This window comes from Eumetopias jubatus, unplaced genomic scaffold (genome assembly GCF_037043125.1).
Source record: "Eumetopias jubatus isolate StellerSeaLion01/CBP00866 unplaced genomic scaffold, mEumJub1_p1.0 scaffold_1, whole genome shotgun sequence".
Taxonomy (NCBI): Eukaryota; Metazoa; Chordata; class Mammalia; order Carnivora; family Otariidae; genus Eumetopias; species Eumetopias jubatus.
This window is the reverse complement of record NW_028274807.1, coordinates 71,636,004-71,652,888: the sequence shown is the minus strand read 5'-3', so window position 1 is coordinate 71,652,888 and position 16,885 is coordinate 71,636,004. Positions and strand designations below refer to the sequence as shown.

Below are 16,885 nucleotides of genomic sequence, written 5' to 3'. Positions count from 1 at the left end.
GAAATACATTGAGGAAGGCACTCTCTGGGGAAACAATTGTTGGTTCTTGAGAGAGAAACAGAGAAGAAATATGATCAAGACATACGCTCTTGGTAGACACGGGGCACTGCTTGTGCAAAGTCCTTTCTTTGGGCGTTAATTAATAAAAAAAATACAGTTGCCTTTAAATGGTTATTGTGTTTCAAAATGTAGACTTGTTATATCTGAGGGTCCTCCCTATGTTCCAGAAAAACAATTTCTCCCAAGAGAAGTAGCTGAGGCTTAATTCAAGTCAGCGGTGAGGTTAAGAAGTTGGTTGGATTGGCTGAGTATTCATGGAACCCCCCGTTGTAGGCCTAGCATCTGGTTTTGTGGGGGGAAATAGGTCTAGATGAATCGCCATGGTCCCTGTCCTCAAGAAGCTCATACTCGAGCTGCAGAGAGAGCTAGTGCTCAGCTGGGTGAGTAAATCCAACATTTACATTAGACACTTTGGTTCTGCCGCTACCTGGGTCTGCACTGTATGCAACGGCATAAGCCTGGCTGGTAGTCCCTGAGGATGCCTGGTTTGGACAGCTGCTGAAGAAGGACCTCCAGTCATTTCCACAGTTGGTCAACAGAGGGTACTATTCCTTCCAATGGGAGGAGGAGGGCTGACAGCATATTATATTTTGTGGGCCTGCCAGGCTACCTTGGGCTTTATGTGGAAACATCTCCTACCTGTTCTCCAACTGAAGACACAAATAGCTGCACTTCCCTTGGGGCACATGGAGCACTACCGGTATGTAACCAGCTCTGGCTGTGATCTGCCATTTTGTCTGGATGAAGAAAAGCTTGGAGGGTGGGTGTGGGTTGAACAGTTCAAGATGGTGATGTAGGGAAATCCTGAATTCACCTCCTCCCATGGACACAGTGAATTTACAGCTACATATGGAACAATTTCGTCTTAAAGAAAAACCTAAAGGCTGGCTGAGTCGTCACTATACGTCAGCAAATGAGGCTTGGCAGATTACCAGCCCCAGGGCAGTACACACTGAAGTAGGTAGGAAGGCTGGAACACAGTCTCACCATAAACCCCACCACTGACACCTGACTCACAGTTGGGAGGGAACTCAAAACCCAGAGCTTCTCCATGAGGAGCAAAGGGATTGAACCCCATACCAGGTACCCTAAATTTTAAGATCTGCACCTGAGAGATGGCATCTAATTTTGAAAAGCAGCTGGGCTCAGGTCCTGACACCCACAAGACTATATCCCTCTGAGAAGTGGGTCCCGAAGGGCTCGCACACTCGGACTCACCCACCCCAGGCCCAGCTCAGAGGCAGTAGATCAATGGTGCCCAGACTTAAGGTAAAGATGCTTACCTGCTTCTCTTAAAGAATCGGCCTGAGAGGCAAGCATCTCCGAGCCGGCTTGGACACTCTCCAGGGCCAGGGAGGGCTGGGCGCCGTCTTTGTGTTCTTCCTCCACCATACACCAAAGCACCAATATCTCCTGGAAGGGACATTTTTTTTTTTTACATGTGCCGGGTGTCCAGATTTTTACAGCTGCTGCCCAGGGGATGCCTCTTGATTGTCTGGTCCTCTAAGCTAAGGGGACTTACGTTCCTGGTCTCATGCGACTATAACATTCAGAGTCACCCAAAAGGGAGCTCATACCCTTGTCTTATGCTCTGATTTTTGTAGTTGCTGGCAGGAGACACCTCTGCATGGCCTGGGTCTGATGGTCAGTGGGGCTTAGTTAACGGGGGCTACATGACTCTATATATTTACATAGTTTTAAAAGCTGGTTTTTATATTTCCTTGGCTTTTAGGTTTGCTTCCCCCATTTTTATGGATTCTGCCCAGGGGATGGCCCTTGATTTCCTGGCTCTGGTGGCCAGGGGACTTACATTCCTGGGTTGCATAGGACTGTAACAATCAGAGAGACAGTGGGTAGGCTATCATCCCCAGGACACTGCACACACCCAGTCTTTCTGTGAAAGAGCCCCTTTGCCTGACCTGGAGCTTTGGCCTGAGGAATAGGCTTCAGGTGTGATACATATTTAGTGGCCTACAGAGCTGCTCTCAAGGAATACGGGCCGTAGATGCCAGCTTGGTACTCTCCCTCGGCCTTGCGCCATCTCGCTGCTATCTCCCAGACAGGAGCTTAAACACTTGCCTGGAGCCCTGATCTTTGTGACTGCCTTCCGGTGGATGCTTCCAGATTACCTGGCTCTGGTGGTAGCAGGGCTTCTGCTTGCGGTCGCCCAGGACTCTGTATATTTGCACACTTTTAAGAGCTGCTGCCTGAGGGTCTAGTTTCAATCAGCTTGAAGCTAGGTGCTGAGATCCTCCCCTTTGGGACACTGACCGGTCTTGGCAGATACTTAACTACTGGGAGCTATTTAAAAACATAATAGGGTGCTGAGATGAGCACACAGGTTTGAGAGACAACCAAGAGCTAGGGCAGGTTTAAGCTACAATATTCATCTCCTACATGAACTGGTTTACATAAATTGGTCTGAACTGACTGATTACCAGCAATGAAATTGAATCAGTGATAAAAAAAAAAAAAATCTCCCAACAAACAAAAGTCCAGGACCAGATAGCTTCACTGGTGAATTCTACCAAACATTCAAAGAATTAATACTAATTCTTCTCAAATTCTTCTAGAAAATGTAAGAGGAGGGAACTCTTCCAAACTCATCTTATGAGGCCAACATTACCCTAATTACAAACCAGACAAGGATGCCAATATCCCTGATGAACATTTATGCAAAAATCCTCAAAATATTAGCAATCCAAATTCAACAATATGTTAAAAGGATCATATAGCATGATCAAGTGGGATTTATTCCAGGAATGTAAGGCAGGTTCAAATCAAATCAATCAATGTGATACACCACATTAACAAAATGAAGGATAAAAATCATATGATTATCTCAGTAGATGCAGAAAAAGCATTTGACAAAATTCATCCCTTTATCATAAAAATTCTCGACAAAATGGGTATAGAGGGAGTCTATATCTCAAAATAATGAAGGCCATATAAGACAAGCCCACAGCTAACATCATCCTCAACAGTGAAAAACTAAAAGCTTTTGCTCTAAGATCAGGAACAAGACAAGGATGCCACTTTTATTCAACGTAGTACTGAAAGCCCTACCAGAAAAATAAATGAAAGGTATCTAAACTGGAAAGGAAGAAATTAAATTCTCACTATTTGCCGATGACATGATGTTATGTATAGAAGACCCTAAAGATTTGACCAAAAAAAAACTTAGAATAAATTAATTCAGTAATGTTGCAGGATATAAAATCAATATGTAAAAATCTATTGCATTTCTATATATTAACAATGAACTATCAGAAAGAAAACAACTCCATTTACAATTGCATCAAAAAGAGTAAAGTACCTAAGAATAAATTTAACCAAAGAGGTGAAAGACCCATACTCTGAAAACTGTAAGACATAAGGAAAGAAATTAAAGAAGACACAAATAAATGGGAAGATATTCCATGCTCATGGATTGAAAGAATTAATATTGATAAAATGTCCATACTACCCAAAGCAATCTACAGATTTAGTGCAATCCCTATTGAATTCCAATAGCATTTTGTCACAGAAATAGAACAAACAATCCTAAAATTTGTATAGAACCACAAAGACCCTGAACAGCCAGAGCAATCTTGAGAAAGAAGAACAAAGCTGGGAACATCACAACTCCCTGATTTCAAGCTATTTGTTACAAAGTTACTATAACACAGCATGATACTGGCATAAAAACAGACACATAAAACAGTGTAACAGAGTAGACAGCCCAGAAATAAACCCATGTATATATACAGTCAATTAATTATGAGGAGCTAAGAATATACAGTTTGGAAAGGACAGTCTCTTCAATAAATTATGTTGGGAAAACTGGACTGCTACATGCCAAAGAATGAAACCGGTCCACTATACACAAAAATTAACTTAAAAAGAATGAAAGACTTGAACATAAGACCCCAAACCATAAAACTCCTAGTAGAAAACACAGGCAGTAAGCTCTTTGACATAGAGTTGGTGATGATTTTTTAAAAATCTGACGCCAAAAACACCAAAAGCAAAAATAAAACAATGGGACTATATCAAACTAAAGAGCTTCTGCACAGCAAAGGAAACCATTAACAAAATGAAAAGGCAACTTACTGAGTGGGAGAAAATATGGCAAATCATATATCCAATAAAGGGTTAATGTCCAAAATACATAAAGAACTCATACAACTCAATAGTAAACAAACAAACAAACAAACAAAAAGCGCAATTGATTAAAAACTGGGCAGAGGATCTGAAGAGACATCCCCCTCCCAAGTTAGAGTATTTTAGTTATTAGCAGTTACCAAATAAGCTGAAGGTAAATTTCTTCCAAGGAGCTGCTCATAATTTGCTTTGTTGAGGGCGCCTGGGTGGTTCAGTCACTTAAGCGTCTGCCTTCGGCTCATGATCCCGGGGTCCTGGGATTGAGTCCTGCATCGGGCTCCTTGCTCGGTGGGGAGTCTCCTTCTCCCTCTCCCTTTGCCACTCCCCCTGCTCGTGCTCTCTCTCTCTCTCTCTCTCTAATAAATAAATAATCTTTAAAAAATCTGCTTTGTTGAGAGGAGGCGAGGAGCTGTTTCACTGTTCCTCTATAAGATATTGCAAGTGTTTTTATCCTTGAAAGGGGTTTCTGAGGTTGCTATCCCTATCGGCAAGGGGTCGCTCCTGGGGTGCTCCTCCCAGGAGGACACCCGTGAAACTTTTACTCTCTCAGTGGAGGCTCCATTCTCAAATGCTGTACACTCTTCCTTGCCTGGATGAGGCTGGTGGTGCTTGCTGTTTTGCTCCACATCTTCAGTTATTATTTTTACCTGAAACGAGTAAGGCTTCCTGTGGCCCACTGTTTTCAGGTTGTAAGTGGTGGAATGAATCCAGAGCTTTCCACCGCTCTCCAGACCCCAGGCCAGAGGGGCTGACCTCCTGAGTCTGGGTGCAGCCAGGGCTTCCTGATTGTCAAAATCACTCCGCAGCTGGTTCTAATGTCTGAAGAGACATTTTTCAAAGAAGACATCCAGATGGCCAACAGACACATGAAAAGATGCTCAAGATCACAAATCATCAGGGAAATCAAATCAAAACCACAGTGAGATATCACCTCACTCCTGTCAGAATGGCTATCACAAAGACAAGAGATAACACGTGTTGGTGAGGATGTGGAGAAAAGGGAACCTCGTGCACTGCTGGTGGGAATGCAAGCTGGGGCAGCCACTCTGGAAAACAGTATGGAAGTTCCTCAAAAAGTTACAAATAGAACTACCCCATGATCCAGCAATTCCATTTCTGGGTATTTATCCAAAGAAAACAAAAACACTAAACTCTGGAAAATATATGTACCCCATGTCCTTTGTAGTGTTACTTAACAATAACCAAGGTATGGAAACAACCTAAGTTTCCACTGATGAATACATGGATAAAGAAATTGTGGTATATGTATATTCAATGGACTATTATTCAGCCATAAAAAAGAGTGAAATCTTGCCACTTGAGACAACATGGATGGGGCTCAAGAGCATTATGCTAAGTGAAATAACTCAGACAGAGAAAGACAAATAGTGTATGATCTGTCTTATATGTGGAATCTAAAAAAATAAATCCAGCTCACAGATACAGAGAACAACAGTTCGGTGGTTGTCAGAGGTGGGGCTAGAGGGGTGGGAAAATGGGTGAAGGGGAGCCACAAAGAAAAAAAGTTAAAAAAATAATAAAAATAGAAAATAGAAGGTATAATTGAATCACATTCTTTGAATCTATGGTTACATATAGATGTAAATATTTGAAAAATGTCCTATACAGATAACAACCCAGGCTCATATCTGGGTGTTACATATGGAATTAATTAAACTAAATTTAGGTTACTTTTTAAATTAAAAAATAGACATTCCATTATGGAAAACATTTACTATTATTGACACACAGATGTGTATCCATCACAGATATCCATTATTAAGCAATATCCATGATGGATACACATTTTTTCTGAAGGTGGTGATATGCATCTTGGCTTTGGGGATACATTTTTAATATGCTTTAAAAAAATACAAGAATCAGCTAGAATACTATTGTCCTTGTTTTAAGTAAAGAAAAGTTCATTATTCCTTCAGGATGTATACTTTGACCATGAAATTGAAGTCTAAAATCAAGTCAAAGGGCAATGTTGAGTTAGAAAAAAAAATCCTGAAAATAAAACAATCCATGTGTTGAAAGAAAGAAAGAGAGAAAGAACTTGGGTTGATAGAGGCAAGTGGTTGGTCTGTTTACCCTCTGAAGACCAAGCCAGGGGGCTCATGGATGTTGGCTGGTTTGGCTCTGCCCCAGTGACTCAGGGACTACTTGTGGGGCTTAGCGGGAATGCTTGCTTCTGTTTGTTTTTTTGTTGTTGTTGTTCTGAGTCCTTGCCTGGTTTGAAACTTTTCAGCCCCGGCAGTTTCCTCCTCAGCACTGTGTCTTTTGCTGAGGCCGGTAAGTAGCTCTCCTGTGAGAAGAGGCGGCCAGGCCTCGGGAATGAGCCAGCCTGGGGTCTAGCTCCATCTGTTCGGTAACTTCAGCAAGGTATGTCATCTCCTGAAACCTCAGTGTCTCCATCTGTATACAGAGTAAGCCCTCTGGCTCGCAGCTGAAAATGGGCTGTGACCAGAAAACTAAGGATTGTCGAATGGCCGTTTGGAAGGAACCGCTATCACACAGAAAACCCGGCCTCCGGGAAAAACCCTTGGAAAAGGAGAGCGCAAGGAGAGGGAATCACAGGCAAGCCAGGCTAGGGGCCTTCCTGTGAGCCCTGGCCCAGCATGGCTCGTACAGGATGCCTGAGCCTCCCTTTCACGGTGTCCGGACCCGCAGAGAATTAACAGGCCCACTGCAACCGGGCGTGGACACCTCCGCGTGCCTAGCACCCTACAGTTTGCATACATTAGGCGGTGTGCTCTTCAGGCTGCACCCGCCTTTGTTGCTCCCGGAAGTTTCATCTCTTGCAGAAAGTCTTTCTCCCTGGATCTGATGAGTCCCAGCCCTGCCCCTGGGCAGTCCCTCGGATCCCCACAGAGCACAGCATTCTCTCCACAAGGGAACGGACTGGACGAGGGGAAAGGCTGAAGATGGGCCGTTCCCCTCACCCACCCGCATCTCACCCCTGCCTCCAGCACAGTGCTGCCTCTCCTCAGCAACCCTGCGCCAACCCCAGAGCTTGCTGCATCTCCAAGGAGGGCCTTTCCACCTGGGGCGAGGGCCAGCCACCGGCAGCACCTCCCACCAGGGCTAGTTGGCCCGCCTCCCAGAGCAGTTTAAGCCGGTGCCGGAGCTAGGCCTTGCCCGGCGCCTTGTCTGATGTTGGAGAAGAGTGACCTCTAGTGGTAGTTCTTGGAAGAGACGCCGCGGCTTCCCCCAGCCTGGGTGAGCCCCCCATCTGTCGGGGGAGTCAGGGGGCGGAGCTTGAGTGGGTGCGGCTGAGAGAGAGAGAGAGAGGCGGGGAGGGCGGGCACTGTGGACTCCTGAGCTCCAGGAAGCTGGACCTTGCACAGCTGGTTTGTCAGGTCTGCTCTTGGACAGGAGCACATCTATCTCTGTTACTCCTGTAACACCCAAGACTCTGGGTGTTGGAGCAGCCCACCCCTCACCCCTGACTCCCCTGGAGGCAACAAGCTCCCCAGCCTCTGTGACTAAAGAAGGGGAAGGTGGGAAGGGCATCAGGTAGTGTGTCTGGGTATGAACGAGGGCACCTGGTTGTCTATTGAGAGCACCAACCCGCAGGTGGTCTCCATCTGTGCCTCCGTGGACCCGCAATGACCAATCGGTCAGTCCTGTCTTCAGCAGGGTTGAGTGGAGAGGGGGGAGCTTATCAATGTGTGAGCAGGCCAATGTTGGGGGGCAAGCTCTGCGACAGGCAGGACTGCCTGGTGACTTTGGCCTTTCCATCCCACCATCTCTGTCAACACCATCCCATTCTTTGAGATGGACAATTTTTTCCAATCTTCAGTAAAGAGCTACACAGTTCAGATTAAAGCCTCCCTTCCCTTCTAAACAGATTGCCTTGCCTAAGCCCCCTCTTCTAAGGAACTTGAGAGCTACCCCACCTGCCACAGGACATATTTCCATGTGCCTAGGAGGCAGAGGCTTCAGGAAGTGAAGTGGTATAAGCATGCTTGAAGGGAGAAGGTTCTCAGCACTACACCCTCTCCCTCCTCAGTCTGAAATACATTCAGAGCCTTTTTTTCCTTGCTGTTGTTTCCTATGAATGATAATCTATCTTCACTGTGTGACTTTACTGAGTTTAATGAGACCCAAAACTCCTGCACCTACAGGGTCAAATTGAGTGCTCTTTGTGTATAATTTTTGCCCATTCTATTTCTAATCATAAGTAGGGTAACCACCTCTCCCAGTTTGCCTGGGACTGTGCTGGTTTTCATCTCTCTGGCATAATTATTAACATTGTTCCCTTTTACTCTGAAAAGGGTCCCATTGAGATGGTAAATTACACTGTCACCCTAATCACAGGTCATCTCTGTAAGAAAACATTAAGGCATGAGGGTACAGAGGATGTGAGAGATAAGGTTACCCTGAATTTGAGATTTAAATTGGTTATTACAATCTTGGCACAATTAGCTCTCAGCTTCTTGGCAGCTGGAACAAAAGAAAAACATAAAGGGCTAGGAAGTTGATTCTATCTTGTAAAACGATGCGTATTATGTCTTCCAAAGGGACATGTTTATCGGGCACTAACCTTCAGGAGGAATTTTAAACATAAATTATTATACAAGGGACACTGAGTAACATAAAGGGACCATGTCTTCCGTGGTCGTTTTCACGAAGTTTCTATGTGGCTATGTTTTATATGGGTCCTCAAAGTGACTGTGGTTTTCCAATTCTCTTTGTGAAAAAGGGGAGGGAATAAAAATTATTTCACAGGGATTAACGAAGATAATATGTGTGCCAGTGCCAAGGAAACTATAAAAATCAAAACTTTTATCATTTTCACTCTTATTAGCTTGTCCACAATCCTCCTTTTATTGATGGGGAAGCCAAGGCCCAGAGAGGGAGGAAGAGATGTAGCTAGTTAGTGGCAACACTGGGGTTAAGACTCCTGTTTAACCCTAAATGCTACCAAACTTCCTATCTGTTTGCCAAGATGTAATTGAGATTCTGTCAGGCCACCTGCGGGGGGCGCTGTGGGGATGGTGGAGGAGAATCAGAAAGGCATTCCAAGGCCTTGGACCATGGTGGGGGTAGTGGCCCAAAAGCAGAGGCTAGAAATGGTGTTTTAAGTCACCACCATAAAAAGATGTTACTAACATGATTTTCTTTTAGTACCTGGTGGTGTTTGTCTGAATTACTTCTGCCTGAAAAGAACCAGACATCTGTTTTTTGTCAGTTAAGAAGAGCCTGTTCTCTTTCTGGCCTCCGGTGACACAGACCTTGGGGGAGGGGGAGCTGGTGTCAGCAGTGGGGTTTTCCAGCATTAGAGTACAACCTTCTTTTCAGCTTCCCTTCTCCAGGCCAGTGGGTCTCAAAGTGTGGTCTCAGACCAGCAGCCTCAGCGTCACCCAGAAACGTGTCAGGAATGCAGATTCTCTGGCCCCGCCCCAGACCCGCCAAATCAGGAAAGGGCTGATTCTGGTGCACGCGAAGGTGTGAGAACCATCGCTCTAGACTGTTCTTAGGCCTGTGTGGCTTCAAAGAGAGAAGAGAAGCAGACCCACAGCGGCCCCCACCCTTTGTCCCTCCCCCCACCCCCTAGGTGGGCTGTCCTTTCCAAACTCCCAATAACCATTGCCTTTTTAGATGTGACCATTGCTGGGGGACTTACTCAAAAAGGAAGAAGTAGCATGGCCTTTGTGTGATGGCTTAGCTAGCCAGTACCACGCCTGGACAGTAAAATCTACCTTTACAAGCACTTCATGTACACCAGAGTTAAGAGCCCTACAATCCAATGGCCCAAATAAGTTCTGTTTTAAAGGAAAAAACATTTCTCTCTTCAGCCTCTGAAGTCTATGGCTCGTTTTCAGTTGAAATAAACTAAAAAGGATCCCATCAATTTTTTTAAGGTAATCAGTTCTCCAGGAAGTAAAAGCTATAGCAATCCAGAATGTAGAACTCTGTAGGAACTGATCTTCCTTTCTACAAAGAGCTTTCACATTTCCAAATGGGTCTCCATAGAAATAGTTTATCTGCACCTTAAAGAGGACCGATTCGCTTTTCAAAGCACAATAAGCCTAACGGTTTCAGCTGCTCAGTCTGCCCTTGCCCCAGACCAGTGTTGTGGGTGCAGGCTTATCAGTGGGGAAAGAGCCCTCAACCCTCCCTGCTGAGGGCTTTTTTTGACCGAGATGTAAACTAAGAAGGAAATGAGAATTCTGCCTGCATGGACCTCACATTGCCCTTTTCTGTCTTTCTTTCCAATGAAACATTTTGGACTATGCAACGCACTCTCCCCCAGGCATTATGTTGTAGGCAACGTGCTGGCAGGAGAGTGGGAATTTATTCTACTCAGCATGGCAAAGGGGAAGCTGGGCTTTGGGAGGCCTGGGCTGAATTCCTATACAGGTGCGTAGGAAAGCAGGCCCTGAGAGCTGGCTTCCACTCCCGGACGTGACCTGTCAGCACAACCCACCTGAGCTCTGGAGCAAGCTGCCTTGGCCAATAGCGAGGGGGGAAAGACATAAAAATGAGGAGAAAAGTAATAGCTGGAGACAAAGAGAATCAAGAACAGAAGTATCTTTCCGCTAACATAGGGTTCTGAGCCTTGAGCTGCGCATTTGAATTTGGGGAGCGGCTATTTATTTTTTGTTGTGGTTTGTTTTAGTTTTTTTTGTTGTTGTTTTGTTTTTTGTTTTTTTAAGTAGGCGCCACACACAGCGTGGGGCCCAACACAGGGCTTAAACTCACTACCCTGAGATCAAGACCTGAGCTGAGGTCAACCAGCTGAGCCACCCAGGCGCCTCTCACCTGGGAAGCTTTTAAAATGTCTAAGGACCAGGATTCTGCTAGACCAATTAAATCAGAATCTCTGGGAGTGGTACCCGACATCAGCATTTTTTTTTTTTTTTAAGCTCCCTGGGTCTTTCCAGGGTGCAGCCAGGATTGAGAACCATCTTTCCAGCATTCACTTGCTCCAGCAACTCTCATTTTCCTGCCTTCTTTCAACAGTGCCATGCATCAGGGCATGGCCCCTTCTTATTCATCTTAGCTTATATTTTCTTTGCTCTCCTGGCCTTGAGGACCTTGACGTAGAATCAGGAGCATCTTACACTAAGTGAAAATTTAATCTGAACTTCTTTTGCTCAAGAGCCCTTATTTCCCTTTGGATCTTGTATCTTTATCAGACACTGAGTTGGAGTCCCAGAAGAAATAATTGGTTGTATTATTCACAAATGAGATACAAAGCCAGACCTATCATTTGACTTTGAACTTCCTGGTCACTTCTGGTGGAATACGATGAACAAATGAGCCTCTCCATAAGGAGACTGCTTCCTGACAGTAGTCAAAGAAAAGTGGAGTCTCAAGAATAGGAGAGATTCAATGTTTTACTGGACAGATGTGGTGACCCCTTTCAAAAGTATGTCATCAGGGCCTCTTCCAAACAGTCATTTTAAAGTTTGCCAACCTAAGACCCCAAGATCTTTCTTTCCCCTGCAGGGCATGCTGAGTTCCTGTCTCCTTTGTAAGGCCCCTCCTCTCCTATGGAATACAAAGCCATTCTTGGAAGAGGTCTTGGGTTCAACAGATGTACAGGCAAGCCTGTGATTTTGAAGTCTCAAGGAACTTGGGTGTGATGGTCACCAGCTTTTGCCTAACAAGCCCTCCCCTCCTGCTTTCTTGCCCTGCAGCTCTTCCAACCACTAAAGCCTCTTAAAAATTTGGAAACGGGTTCGCCTACTCCCTCCTCACTCCCCAGTTCACCATACTCTTGGCAGGATCTGGGGCATCAGTGGCCATGACAGCAGCAGGAATACACAATAGGCTGTGAACCAAGCCAGCCTATGGGGCACTCTGGCCCCTTCTCCTTCACTCCCCTCTGCTGCCTGGGGGTGCCTCAGCTAAGCATTATGCCCAAGTTGTTTTCAATGAAAAAAAAATGCTGTGTCATTTCAGGGAGGGACTATGTTTTGAACCTGCTAACTATTTAGGCTTTGTTACCCCTCCTAACCTTTTACCCGTTTCCACAAAAGCTGCGTATTCCCTTTTCAGCCCTAGGCTAGAAGGACTTACTCTGGGCACTCCCCAGCCCAAAGGCCGGGAAGAAAGCCTCTCTTCTCAGAGCAGGTCAAATCAAGATCCCTGCCTTAGCCCAGTTTCCCCTGAAAATGGAGCCTGAGGCAAAGCTTGCATGGGGGCAGAGATGGGTTTCGGGAAAGTAAGAGTGAGGGGAAAAAGCAAGGAAGGAGATAAAGGGAATATGAAGCAGCTCATTACCAAACTGGCCATGGCATCTTCAACAAGGCTGGTTGCTCAGGCAACAGGTACTTGATCCTGGGGCTGGGATAGAAGTCTGGCTAAGCAAGAGCTGACTTGGGGGTACCTTCTCAGGATGATGGATTTCAGACCCTGGCAAGGACCCCAAGGGTTGAGGCAAACTCTTGGGTGGCCCCTAGAAGCCTGGAGAAAGCAACAGCCAGTGCCGAGTGCTGAAGTGGAAAAGCCTGGTTTGCCTTGGCAGATGGCTGTGAAGGGGTGAGAAGGCTGAGGAAGTGGGGCACGCCGGAATCAATCTATAATCGGAGGCCAGAAGATCCACCAGGGGGGTAGGTTCCACGGGGGTCCCGTTGGAGCAAGAGGGTGGAGAGAAATATAATTTTGATCTTATTTGACTAGTAATCTTTATTTTCTAAGTTTTCTAGAAGCTCTCAGTAGTAAAGCAGGCAAGTCATCAAGAGTTCTCCTTTGGTGAGTTTTCATGGAGGCATATTGCACATTCTGCCAGGGGGTGGACCAAGTTCAGGGAGGTGAGTGTTCCAAATCCAAAGGAATGAAGGCCAGGGACAGTCAACTCTTTGCAAAGGAGGTGTGATATGGCCGGGGGAGGGGACAGGCCCCTGACGCCAATTCAGCCACCGTCTGAGCAGCATCCCCTGTGTGTCAGGCACTGTGCCAGGCATCGGGGGATACAGAGGTGAATCCAGTCTGGTGCCTGAGGTCCAGGAGCTCCCAGACCAATAATCTAGAACTAGCCATGGAGGACCTCATGACTGGGTAGAGATCATCTCCTTGGGCCTCTCTCTGAATTGTAGATGTTGATATTTACTCACTGCCAGGAAGTGTTGACTTTGAGTTGTTTTTCTACTAAGGGAAAAATCCTCTGATCTACTGCCCACATTGTTGAGCCTAGGCCAGGTCAGGGCCAGAGCTCTTCCCTGAGCCTGAGGGGCCCTGGGCCAGCTGTGTGGGAACCAGCAGTTAGAGGGGCCGCTGACCCACTGTGCACACTGGCAGCCCACTAGGGAAACCCATGAAGAAAACACTTCAGTGGGTGACGTATTTTCTCCTGGGTTTCCTGCCACCTTGGAAATGAAGAAGGAGAAATAACTGGCTGCAAATGGCTGAAGAGAATTCCACTAGACTGAAAAGGAGACTCTCAGACTCATGGTGGTGTCACCCCATGCCTAGCGCACTGCCCGCCCACACTTGGTAGGTTTTCAGTTGCTGTCACTGATTGAGACTAGGCTGTTATTGAATGCACCTGAAAAGTTCTGTTCAACGCTTTTTTGGTTATTGTTTTAATTATGAAAGTATTGACTGCTATGACAACAAATTCGGACAGAGGTGTAAAGTAAAAACTGCCCCTATCAATCCGTGCTCTTACTTACCAGTGGTAATAACTTCATAGTTTCTTGTAATTCCTTTTAGAAAGATTTTTAGCAAATATAAGGATAATACACACACACACACACACACACACACACACACGTGCACACACACAGTTGGTCATACTACACATCAGATCCTTAAGTTGTTTTTCTCACTTAAAAATAGATAGTGAAGGGGCGCCTGGGTGGCTCAGTTGGTTAAGCGACTGCCTTCGGCTCAGGTCATGATCCTGGAGTCCCGGGATCGAGTCCCACATCGGGCTCCCTGCTCAGCGGGGAGTCTGCTTCTCCCTCTGACCCTCTTCCCTCTCATGCTCTCTGTCTCTCATTCTCTCTTTCTCAAATAAATAAATAAAATCTTTAAAAAAAATTAAAAAAAAATAGATAGTGAAGCTCTTTTCACACCAGCCTATCCTATTTAGTGGCTACAAAATATATTTCAGTGCATGAGTATACCATAATTTAGTTACCCATTTACCATGTGGTTGATATATTATTTGCAGCTTTTTTATTTTATAGTGTTACAGTGAATATAATAATGCATACACCACTGGGCACTTCTACAAGTTAATCTAGATGACACATTTCTAGAACTGGAACTGCTGGGTTGAATTCTGGAAGCTACTACCAAATTGCTCTCTCCTCGTGCCAGATTTATTTGTAACAACTAGTGTATGAACCTATTTCCCTTCATCTACCACCTCCCTGGGATGAGGGCCGGGGGATTCCTGCCATGGGCCTAAGCTGTAGAAAGTTCTATTCTGGCTCTCTTCTGGCTGTGCCCTTCCTATAGGGCATGTGTCCTATGAGGTCAAGGAGATATGCCCACCTAGAGCCTGCACCCCTCCCCATATTAACCATGTTCTGTGTATCTGAGACCCCAGAATTTCCTTCTTGAAGAGCCCCAAGCCCTTCTAGGGTCTGCATAGGCTCTTTCCAGATCCATCTTCCAGACTGTATACTGCTGGTCCACTCATCCCAGACCCTAAGGTGGCCAAGGGGTAACCATATATGGAGTGTAGAGGGGCTTGGATGTGTGGGCTGGGGGGTACCCATATAGATCTAAGGCCTCATGTGGAGGTTGGGGCTGGGGTGGGAAAAGGAGGGGCAGGTGATAGACTAGGGGCTGAGAGCTGTATCTGGGGCAGAAGCCTAAGTCTGAGGAGTGTGACAACTCTAAACTTGAACCTGGCCTTTCAGATTGTGATTGAGATATATTTATTAAGGGAAGAGAAAGGATTGTATTTTATTAAAGAGTTTGCTTGATTTATAATCCTTTTTTTTTTACTTGGTTTATAATCTTAAGTATTTATGTGATATGTGGGTGTGCATTTATATTGTGCCTTTAACCCTGAGAACATTAATGGTAGGTCATTACCAAGTTTTTAATCTCTGACAATCTGTTGACAAAAAATGATACCTGGGACTGGGCATGTCTTTAAAATTAGTTGAACACATTTACAAGTTTCTTAACCATTTACTTATTTTGCTGTGAACTACTTTTTTATATCCTTTGTTCCTTTGCTTCTTTCTTTACTTCTTTCTTCCTTTCTTCCTGCCTATCTTTCTTAATTTTATTCTTTGTAAATGTTCTCTTGTGTAGTAAGCTAATTAGCCCCTTGCTGTATGTGCTGCATATGTGTTCTCCCTTCTTTTTTGTCATTCATCTTTTTTTTTAAGATTTTATTTATTTATTTGACAGAGAGAGAGCACAAGCAGGGGGAGCGGCAGGCACAGGGAGAGGGAGAAGCAGGCTCCCCGCTGAGCAGGGACCCCGATGCGGGGCTCAATCCCGGGACCCTGGGATCATGACCTCAGCTGAAGGCAGATGCTTAACCGACTGAGCCACCCAGGGGGTCCTTTGTCAGTCATCTTTTGATTTAGTTTAGTTTTTTTTTTTTTTTTTGCCAGTGTTTAAACATTTTCTTCTTTCATATTTATCTATCATTTTCCTTCTTTTTTATTTTTTTTAAATTTTTTATTGTTATGTTAATCACCATACATTACATCATTAGTTCTTGATGTAGTGTTCCATGATTCATTGTTTGTGCATAACACCCAGTGCTCCATGCAGAACGTGCCCTCCTTAATACCCATCACCAGGCTAACCCATCCCCCCACCCCCCTCCCCTCTAGAACCCTCAGTTTGTTTTTCAGAATCCATCGTCTCTCATGGTTCATCTCCCCCTCCGACTTTCTCCCCTTCAATCTTCCCCTCCTGCTATCTTCTTCTTTTTCTTTTTTCCTAACATATCTTGCATTATTTGTTTCAGAAGTACAGATCTGTGATTCAACAGTCTTGCACAATTCACAGCACTCACCATAGCACATACCCTCCCCAATGTCTATCATCCAGCCACCCCATCCCTCCCACCCCCCACCACTCAGCAACACTCAGTTTGTTTCCTGAGATTAAGAATTCCTCATATCAGTGAGATCATATGATACATGTCTTTCTCTGATTGACTCATTTCACTCAGCATAACACCCTCCAGTTCCATCCACGTCATTGCAAATGGCAAGATCTCATTCCTTTTGATGGCTGCATAATATCCCATTGTGTATATATAACACATCTTCTTCATCCATTCATCTGTCGATGGACATCTTGGCTCTTTCCACAGTTTGGCTATTGTGGACATTGCTGCTATAAACATTGGGGTGCACGTACCCCTTCGGATCCCTACATTGGTATCTTTGTGGTAAATACCCAGTAGTGCAATTGCTGGATCGTATGGTAGCTCTATTTTCAACTGTTTGAGGAACCTCCATACTGTTTTCCAGAGTGGCTGCACCAGCTTGCATTCCCACCAACAGTGTAGGAGGGTTCCCCTTTCTCCACATCCCCGCCAACATCTGTCGTTCCCTGACTTGTTAATTTTAGCCATTCTGACGTGTGTGAGGTGGTATCTCATGGAGGTTTTGATTTGGATTTCCCTGATGCCGAGCGATGTTGAGCACTTTTTCATGTGTCTGTTGGCCATTTGGATGTCTTCTTTGGAAAAATGTCTGTTCATGTCTTCTGCCCATTTCTTGATTGGATTATTTGTTCT

At 45.2% G+C, this 16,885-nt stretch overlaps 1 pseudogene; it reads right to left on the bottom strand.

The window, feature by feature from the left end:
- Positions 1-4,628: 4,628 nt before the first annotated feature.
- On the bottom strand, positions 4,629-4,831 carry LOC114206913 (guanine nucleotide-binding protein G(I)/G(S)/G(O) subunit gamma-12 pseudogene; annotated as a pseudogene).
- Between the last annotated feature and the right edge of the window lie 12,054 nt (positions 4,832-16,885).